The sequence below is a fragment of the Macaca fascicularis genome, chromosome 13, assembly GCF_037993035.2.
Source record: "Macaca fascicularis isolate 582-1 chromosome 13, T2T-MFA8v1.1".
Classification (NCBI taxonomy): Eukaryota; Metazoa; Chordata; class Mammalia; order Primates; family Cercopithecidae; genus Macaca; species Macaca fascicularis.
Window position 1 is genome coordinate 44,055,810 of NC_088387.1, and position 10,451 is coordinate 44,066,260.

Below are 10,451 nucleotides of genomic sequence, written 5' to 3' on the forward strand. Positions count from 1 at the left end.
TTTATACCCATAAAAATAAAATATATGACAACAGTAGCACAAAGGACAGGAGAACAAAATGGGAGTATATTATTGTGAGGTTCTTACACTATATGTGAAGTGATGTAATATCACTTGAAGGTAGACTCTAAAAAGTGACAGGTGTTTAGTATAAACCACAAAACATGCACTAAAATAACAAAAAAAGAGTCACAGCTAACACAGGAAATGAAATGGAATCCCAGAAAGAAATTTATTTAAAAGAAGGCAGATGAAGAGGATAGAGGAACAAAGTAAGATGGGAAAAATGCAGAACAAACAGGAAAATGGGAAGTTTATTAACTTAAACATAAGGATATTGATCATCACATTAAATGTAAGTAATCTGACTACCTTAAATAGAAACAGAATATGAGATTGCATTTGCTAAAAAAAGCAAAATCCCACTTTATGCTGCCTAAAACGAACACACATTAAATATACAGAAACCACGCTAACACAAATTTTTAAAAATCTGTAATGACTACATTAATATCAAAGTAAATTTCATAGCAAAGAATATTACTGAAGACAAAGAACTTTGTTTCATAATACTAAAGAATCAATTCAAGAGGACATACTAATCCTAAATATTTATATACCAAATAAATGAGATTCAAAATACAGAGCTTACGGAACTCAAAGATAAATAGATAAATCCACACTTATAGTTGGAAGTTTGAATACTTTTCTCTTGATAAATGATATAAAAAGTAAATAAAAAAACAGTAAGAATATAAGTGATCTGAACAACACTCAACAAATATGACTTAATTGCCATTTATAGGATGCCACACTCAACAATAAGATAGTATATATTCTTTTGAAGATCACGTGGAACATTTACCCAGAAGACCATATTCTGGACCGTTGAAAATTTCTCAGTAAATTTAGAATGAATCACATTATATGAATAATGTTCCCTGGCAACAATGGAATAAAATTAGAAATGAAAAACAGAAAGATTGAAGGAAAATCTGCAACTATTTGGAACCTAACACACCCATAAATGAAAGATGAAATAAAAGTGGAAATTAGAAATTCTTTTGAACTGAATTAAAAAAAAGTCACAACATACCGAAATTTGTGAATTGCCAACAGAAAGTAGTAATGTGGAATTCATACCACTGAAAACCACTATTAGAAAAGAACAAAGGTTTCAAATCAGCATCTACCTTAAGAAACTTTAAAAAGAACAAATGTAACCAAAGTAAACAGAAAAAGGAAAAAAAAAAAAAGGATCAGAGAGAAAATTAGGGATATATAAAATAAACAACAACAACAACAAAATAGAGACAAACCATTATACCAAAAGTTGCTTTTTTGAAGAGCAACACGCCTGTAGTCCCAGCTACTTGGGAGGCTGAGGCAGGAGAATGGCGTGAACCCGGGAGGGCGGAGCTTGCTGTGAGCCAAGATCGCGCCACTGCACTCCGGCCTGGGTGACAGAGCAGGACTCTGTCTCAAACAAACAAACAAACAAACAAAAACTGTATTTCTACAACTAAAATAAAAATTGACATTAAAAATACTATTTAAAATAGCATTAAAATGTGAAATAGGGATAAATCTGACAAAAGATATGGAAGACCTGTACAGTGGCAACTACAAAACATTGATGGGATTAAATAATATCTAACTAAATACAGAGAGGTATTTTGTTCATGGGTAAGACTCTCCAAAGTTTTCTATAGGTTCAGTGTAATCCAAATCAAAATTTTAGCAGATTTTTTTTTTAACTGATGAATTCTAAAATCCATATAGAAATACAATGGACCTAGAATAACAAAAACAACTTTGAAAACATAGAACACAGTTGGAGAACTCACACTATGTGATGTCAGTAGTTATTATAAAGCTGTAGTAAACCAGACAGTGTGGTAGCATGTCAAGTTCCATAAAATAGATCAATAGAACAGAACGAAGATTCCAGAAACAGACGCACACATATATGGGCAAATGATATTTGGAAAAGGTACTTCTGTTGTTCACTCTTGTTAAATCAAAAGAAGGAAGGAATTTTGGACTCTTATTCTTACCAGATCTGCTAAGACTTTTCAAATTTGTTCCTTCTAACCTCATTTCACTCTATAGTGAGAATGTAACATATGCATTAATACCGTTTTTATTTGTTTTTTAAATAAACTTTTTGTTTTACTGATTATAAAAGTAATACATGTTCTTCATAGAAAATATAAATAATTCAGAAAATTAAGAAGAATATAAGGCTCATCTATAATCCTGCCACACAAAGATAACCACTGTAATTTTTTTTTATTATATTTTAAGTTCTAGGGTACATGTGCACAATGTGCAGATTTGTTACATAGGTATACATGTGGCATGTTGGTTTGCTGCACCCATCAACTCATCATTTACATTACGTAATTCTATTAATGCTATCCCTCCCCCAGCTCCGCCACGCCCCAATAGACCCTGGTGTGTGATGTTCCCCTTGTTCCCCTCTCTGTGTTCATGTATTCTCATTGTTCAACTCCCACTTATGAGTGAAAACATGTGGTGTTTGGTTTTCTGTCCTTGTGGTAGTTTGCTGAGAATGATGGTTTCCAGCTTCATCCATGTCCCTGCAAAGGACATGAACTCATCCTTTTCATGGCTGCATAGTATTCCATGACGTATATATGCCACATTTTCTTTATATAGTCTATCATTGTTGGACATTTGGGTTGGTTCCAAGTTTTGGTACTGTGAATAGTGCTGCAATAAATGTTAAATTGATCATACTTGTGAAAATTGGGGAAAAAAGTTGTACAGATTATAACATAATAACATTCTTGAAACCTAAATCCCCAAAAGAATCTGTTAGAACCAGAGAAACCTTCCTCATGGTCACTTGAAGTGACATTCCTGCCTACCTCTTAAAAGGGTACCATTAGCCTGATCATTATGGTAAAACAAACAAACACAAACCTGTTTGTTTTCTTTTAGAGTTTTACACACAGTTTATCTTCGCTGAATTTTTGAAACATGCAAAAATGAATTAAACAGTATGCATTATTTTTGTTTCTGGTTTCTTTCGCTCAGAATTATGTTTGTGAAGTTCATTCATGTTTTTTAGGCCTCGCTTGTTAATTTGTCAGTATTGGTAAGTTATATTTTTCTAGGATATTGCTATTCCATTTACATTTTCAATTTCATTGGTACAAATATCTTCATAATATGCATTTTTTGTGCTTTAGTATCTGCTGCAACTAGGTGGATATTCTAATTCCTTTCATGAATTATTTGTTTACTTTCTCTTTTTGTGATCATTCTTGTTATTTAATTAATTTTTGGATCTCTTGGAACTAACTCTAGTTTTCTTAATCCTCTATGTTGTACCTTTTTTTTTTTTTTTTCTTTTCCAAGCTTTTGGAGGATTTCCTTAGCTATTCTTTTTTATACCAGCAGGATATGGAATACATACACTGAAATTTGTTTAATTTTGTTTCCAATTTATTTTTAAATTTTAAAAAATGCTTATAAATTAAGCTTTTGAGAATCCTTAATCATCAAACAAATATCAGTGACAGAAGCTTTCTCTTCCTAGGATGACACGGATGCTTTACCAGCCAGGTGCTAGGCAGGGGCTTTAGTGCTGGTCTTTCGGGCTTGCTTCTCCTGGTGTGGAGCAACATCCCTATGGGGGAGTTGGGGTAAGGGAGATGAGTGCCCCAGGATTCTTAGGTAGAAGGGGGGAGCTCACAATATCCTGACTACACTCACTTGGAACATGGAGCTTGAGGGAAAAAGAAATGCCAGTGTCTTGCTCTTTCCAGGGAGATTCCACAGCCCTTGACTGGGAACTGGGGGGTGAAAGGAGCCTAATCTTCTTAGCCATACCCACTCAGAGTGGGGCTTTGGTCACACTGACCTGAGGGTAGGAGGCAAACGTGGGTATGGCTCAAGTGCCACAGACTCTCACTCCTCTTTCTGAGATTTAGTAGCTTTCCTTGAACAAATGTTTCTTCATTTGATATACGCCCTTAGTATTGCAGGACTTTCTCCTTAGTTCAGCTAAAACCGGGTTCTTGTCACATGACTAGGAAAGATTAGACTCACAGACACATAGAAGGGTGAGGAGCATAATTTGTTGGGCAAAAAGAAAAAAATAAAACTCAGAAAAGTGAGATGGTGTCCTCCTAATAGGCCCTCCACCTCACAGATTGAATCGTAGGTCACCATACAGGAATTGAAGAGGCCTGGTCTCTCAAACTCTATCATTAGATCACCTGTCTTTACAACTAGGAATTGAAGAGGCCAGGTCTCCTGTCTCTATCTCCTATCTCCTGTCTAAATTAGGACAAAATTTCCAAAGACTTTTATATGTGTATATTGTACATAGATATAAACCTATGACAAAAGTTATATATGTATACTAATTTTTCCAGTTATGATTGCTTCACTAGGGAGCATATCCACAGAGGCCCTCATGCTGTCATCCTGCAAGTTCTTCCATATTTTTTTCTTTCTGTTCATTTATGCACTTATATTGTTGCCTATCTACTTCCCCTCAAATAAGTATATCCTTTAAAACAGAGGTCATCAAATTACTTCCTTTGTGTGAAATCTGTGCCACTGCCTGATTTTTTTTTTTTTTTTTTTTTTTTTTTTTTTGAGACGGAGTCTCGCTCTGTCTCCCAGGCCGGAGTGCAGCGGAGGGATCTCAGCTCACTGCAAGCTCTGCCTCCGGGGTTTACACCATTCTCCTGCCTCAGCCTCCCGAGTAGCTGGGACTACAGGCACCCGCCACCACGCCTGGCTAGTTTTTTTTTTTTTTTTTGTATTTTTTTAGTAGAGACGGGGTTTCACCGTGTTAGCCAGGATGGTCTCGATCTCCTGACCTTGTGATCCGCCCGTCTCGGCCTCCCAAAATGCTAGGATTACAGGCTTGAGCCACCGTGCCCGACCCCACTGCCTGATTTTGTAAATATTTATTGTAGTACAGTCTTCACTATGTGCTTATATATAGTCTGTGCCTGTCTTTGTCAGCTATGTATCACTACATCAGAGATAAGCAGTTGTGACAAAAGCCACATGGCCACAAAGCCAAAATATTTGCTGTCCTGCCCTTTACAGAAAAACATTTACCAACTCTGCTTTAGAGTATTCGAGTATTCATATTCTCCATCCTTCTCTTGATTTTTTTCATCTCCTGGTTTTAGATGATATATTTTTTAGCTTTTTAGTTCTGTACATATATTTGAAATTTCTTTACAGCATTACATTTTATAATACACATATTTTATAATAATTGTCTACTATTAATTCTCGTTATCCTTATCATATTGTCTGCTTTTTTTAAAAAAAAAAAAAAAAGGGAATTTTTATTTGTTGGTTAGAACATTTTTTTCGAGAACTTTTCTTATATTAATTGTATGGATGCTACCCTCTTTGAATTCTTGCATAACTACAAATTCTTTCCTTTTTCCTGAGAGGTGAAACTATTGTAACTGGAAAGAAGATTTTTGGGTCTCTGTACCCTACTTTGAATAGTTTATTTGTTGCTCTTCACTTTTAGTCTTCTTATAAAGGATACATCTATTGCTAAATTTTCTTTCTCTGTTAAGATATTTATCCTCTACTAATAAGATCATTGTCTTTAGTCTCAGAATTCAAAAATTTCACTATTGAAAATTATTAATATTAATATTGAATTTTAATTTTGTTATTCAATATTGATATTGAATTTGGTTTTCTTTTAGTCTTTCCCAGGCCTTACAGAAGTCCTCCAGTCTGCAGACTCAATTACTTATTTACATAACGAACACTTTTCTCTACTAATTGAGCCAATCTTTCTCTCTAATTTTCTGTTTTATGGAAAGCCTATGTGCTCCGTGTTACATCTCATGTAAATGTACATCAAATTGCTATCTTTTGATCATTTTTTCATATCTTTTTGGTTTTGCTAAGAATATTAAGGTATTTCTTCCACAAGAAATTCCAGAAGATTAAATTGGTTCTTAGTAGTTACCCGCAAACTTTTACTCTGTGTATTAAATTTTAAAATTCAATAGGCTAGGCTTAATGGACCATGTCTTCAATCCCAGCACTTTGGGAGCCCAAGGTGAACAGATCTCTGAAGTCCAAGAATTCAACACTACCCTGGGCAACATGGAAAAACCCCTATCTTTACCAAATAAAAAATAAAAATATATATATTTTTAAATATATATATATATAATCAAAATTCTTGATACAGGTTCTTAAAAATATTTTATCTGTTAATTTAATCTCTTTGAAAATCTGTTTATTATTCTTTGTATTTAAATTTCCCATGTGGATTTCCAAGTTCTACTTCAGTGAGAAATCCTACTCTTTATACTCAGCTTCACCTTTTTCTTGGTGACCTGCGTTCACCTAAGTTTAGCAGTACTCAACATTGGCTGCACATTGGAATCACCTGTGGTGTTTTTGAAATTACACTTTACTGTCTTCCAAAAGGGCTTGTAGAGCATGAAATTGTCCCGGTGAGATGCCCTTCAATGAGCTGCCAAGGTTGAGTTCTACTACTCGACTTGGTTGCTTGATTATGGTTTGGTACACTCTCTAACCTTGTCTCTCTTATCTGTTAACTGAACAACAATTATGACACTGGAAGCTAGGACATAAATATTGGATCAAAAGTTAGAAGACTCATGCTGAGATATTGCATAGCCATAAATTGAAAAGACACTAAGCTCCCCAAATCATAATTACTCTTAGATCATAAACCTGAAAAATTGACTTTTTAGACAATTAAAATATAACTCATACAATGCACAGTAAATTTATTTTCATTTTACAGATGCTTTATCAGTATCTTAAAAAAAATAAATACATATAGGGGCTAAACTCTATCCCAAGCAGCATGGTGGTAGTGGGGGCAAGCAATATAGGGTGGGAAAAATGTCCTCAGATGCCCTCCATATTTTCTTGGGCAAGCGTTAGTTTTCCTCTCCTTATGTATCTTTTTTCTGTGTAAATCACAACTGGGCATGATGCCTACACTACTTCATTCATAAAACTGAATATTTTCAGATTAAGAATCGGGGGTTTAAAATAATTTGTTAGCATCAACTTCTCTCTAAGTATTTGAGTCCATGTTGCCCAAATAACCTCTGCCTCTAATATACTCTACAATTCTAGTTGGCTTATCCAAAGAGAATTTCACTGTTAATATGCATCTTGAGGTAAATCATTTTCCTCTTCCATTCTACTCTGAACTTTGTCTCATTGAACTAAAATAAAACCACTAATTTTAACAATTATTCATATACTTTTTTCTATAATTGTGCAGTTCGTGACCACATGTCTTGATAATGCAAGTTACATGATATTGGGGTCAGCACCTTATTGTTCTTTATAATCCCTTTGAACCCTGGCATTATGTTAGACAAATGACATATATTAATATGACATTTTTATCCTTAAACTAGTTATATGGATATACTGTAAGAAAATGAAAACATTATAGAAGCATAAAACTCAGAAAGTTTACTGTATTCCCATTCTTCAAAGGAATAGTTTATAAACAGTTAAACATACTAATTTACAGTTAGTTTCTGTTGGTATGCTATCTTCTATTGAATATATCATTTACTTTTCAGAAATGAGGTCATTCTATAAGTACTCTTCAGCAGTTTGCTGTCTGTCACCAACAAAAAATCTTAAGCATTTTTGATGCTTGTATACATTTTTGTAATTAATTTATTATAAGAGCTAAATAATTTCATTGCTATTTTTGACTTCATAGAAATATCCTTATACTATGAGGCTTAAGTGAAATTTACAATTCTATATACAAACAGGGTGTTTAACATTATACATTTAATATAAAGATAGACAAATATTGGGGAAAGTGTGGTGTCATATTTTAGGGTTAAAGCTGAGCTATGTATGAAAATTTTTCCTTCTGAACACCTGTTTTCTTCATCCTCCTCCTTAGAATCTTTCTCCTCTCCTCTTTATGGTACCTGAACTGATTAAAAACAAGCTGCATTTGCTTTCTTTGTTGGAATACAGTCCTCACATGACGAGACTAAGTGAAAGAGAACATGGTTTCCCAGGGAAGAAAGCACGGACTATTGCATAGGTCTAGCTTCAGTCCAGGCTTAAGAGTAGAAATCATTTTCTTTTATATTTGTAGCCTGATTAGCTTAGCTCTCTAGAGCATTAAAACACCAATTTCAGGAATAAATAAGGCTGAAAATCAACAGCTCAGGCATGTATGATACTCTGCTATCTCCCTAAAAACTTAATTAGAAATTAAATTAATTATTGGAGGTTGACCTCATGTATTTACATCTTTTCAATTTAATAATAAAATAAAAGAGTTTATATTCCCAAGGACAAAGAGAACTGGAGGAAAGGCCACAGTGGATCTGATATTTCAACCAAATTTGAAGACTAAAAGGGAGGTAGAAGAGCGGTAAACTGATTTAGGAAGCAAAGTTATTATCCGAGTGACTGCAGTGTGGAATGACAATAAGCTAAAAGCCGATTGTGTCACAGAGCCTTCTATAGTCTTATAGGAAGAAATTGAGTACGGCAAAGGCTGGGATTGAAAAGAAAGACTGGCCAAAGACTTGCAGTTAGAATCTCCAGATACTATTTATCATTGGGAGTCATCCAGCAATACCCATTTTCTACATGGTAGAGAACACGGTATAGTCTGTGAGTAATTTGAATGTGAGATACTTCAGATGCAGAATCACAAGCCACTCTGGAAATCTGGAGTAAGTTACCTGTTGAAAACTGAAGGATTGATTAAAAACCTATGCATCTACATATTTACCTCGTCCTGGGTCCAGCTTTTGCAAAGCAAATGGTTAGGTTTATACCCTATAAACAAGAGAGAGGCAAAAGAAATTCCCAGGTACACAAAAAGGCACCAGCTCAAGGCACTGACAAGTTTATTGTGATTCTTGAGGATTTAATTCTGTAAGAAGATCTCCATGTATGAACCGGAGAAGTGTGAAGCACACTAAATAGCTATATATTTGGTGGGTGTACTTTTGGCAACATTTTTGACACATATATGGCCGATCTATTAGAGCATTTGGAATAAAATAAAAGTAGAAACCTTATTTGGAAAAAATAAAAAGAAATAACTGCAAGAAGAAACAAACAATTTAAAGGGGTTAATTTTGAGAATTGAGGTTGAAGTAGATATAGAGGCATTGGCAAGTTGTTTTTCATTGTAAGTATTTTTAGGCATTATTTTATCTTTTTTGATTATGGGCTTACACTACTTTAACAAAGTACTTTTAAAAATAATATTTAGGAATTCAGAGATAAGACAAACATTAGTTTACCAATTGTTGCCTTCAATTGTTTGCTTCATTTATAGCTTGCCTTTGTTGATATTCATAAAATCATGCATATTTAAATACCTATATGATTGAGTTAATTATGTGAATAAGTCATATTATCGGGGAAATATGAAACCTTTTTAATAACATTTACATAACAGGACTTTGGACAATAGAAAAAAGTTGAAAGATAATAAAAGTAATAAGTTAAAATACTTTTGGTGAAAGTGAAAGAAGTTGAAACAGGTAAAGTTGCTTTTTTAAAGATAGGGTCTTGCTTTCTTGCCCAGGCCAGACTGCAGTGGCACACTCATAGCTTATTGCAGCCACAAACTGCTGGGCTGAAGTGATCCTCCAGCTTCAGCTTCCCAAGTAGCTGTGACTACAGGCACAGGCTACCAAACCTGGCTAATTTTTAAACACTTTTGTTTTGGTAGAGATGGGGGCCTTGTTATATTGCTTAGGCTGGTCTCAAACACCCAGTCTCCAGTGATCCTCTCCCCTCAGTCCCTGAAAGTGTTGGGATTATAGGTTTGACCCACTGCACCTGGCCTAAAGTTGCTTTTAAAGAAGTGGATGTCTGTAATAGAGTAGAAGCAGAATAAAGAACAGCGAAGAAACGGAAACCTTAAATCATGAATAATTTGAATATTTAGGTTTTCAAATACATTATAATCTGTAGTGGGTGCTACATAGCAAAAACGTAAATTTGTAACTCTCAAATAAAAACAGTAATACATTTTGTTAAAAATATTGTCCTGGAAGCATAATTTATCTTGTACCTTCTGGCCGAAACAGGCAAGGTATTCATCAAGACTGTTTCTTCTTTCTCACAGGGAGCTAAACGACATTTGTCTAAAGCTTGGTCATTATAACCTCCTCCCCCACAGTGTTATGGGGGAGGAGGTTATAATGACCAAGCTTTAGACAACAAAAAGTGATCAGAAGGTATGTGCTTTGCTTCCAGTCTGTCCAGAAAATCTTCCATATGTTTTCCTCTAAACTCTTTTTAATTTCTTTTGTTTGATACTAATGATCACTGAACTCTTGGAAGCCCTTTGTAATAGATGGCAGAACTCCAAATGAAGGAAGCCTGGATACAAATATCACCATTGCTTTGAGAAACATCAATCAGAGACG

At 34.5% G+C, this 10,451-nt stretch overlaps 1 long non-coding RNA gene across 1 annotated transcript in view; it reads left to right on the top strand.

Moving 5' to 3' along the window:
• Positions 1–8,073, top strand: part of LOC123568352 (uncharacterized) — a 553,309-nt gene extending 545,236 nt beyond the window's left edge. The window contains exon 4 of the long non-coding RNA XR_006691610.2: positions 7,946–8,073. This is a non-coding gene — a long non-coding RNA (uncharacterized lncRNA). The remainder of the gene's footprint in view (positions 1–7,945) is intronic.
• The last annotated feature ends 2,378 nt before the right edge of the window (positions 8,074–10,451 follow it).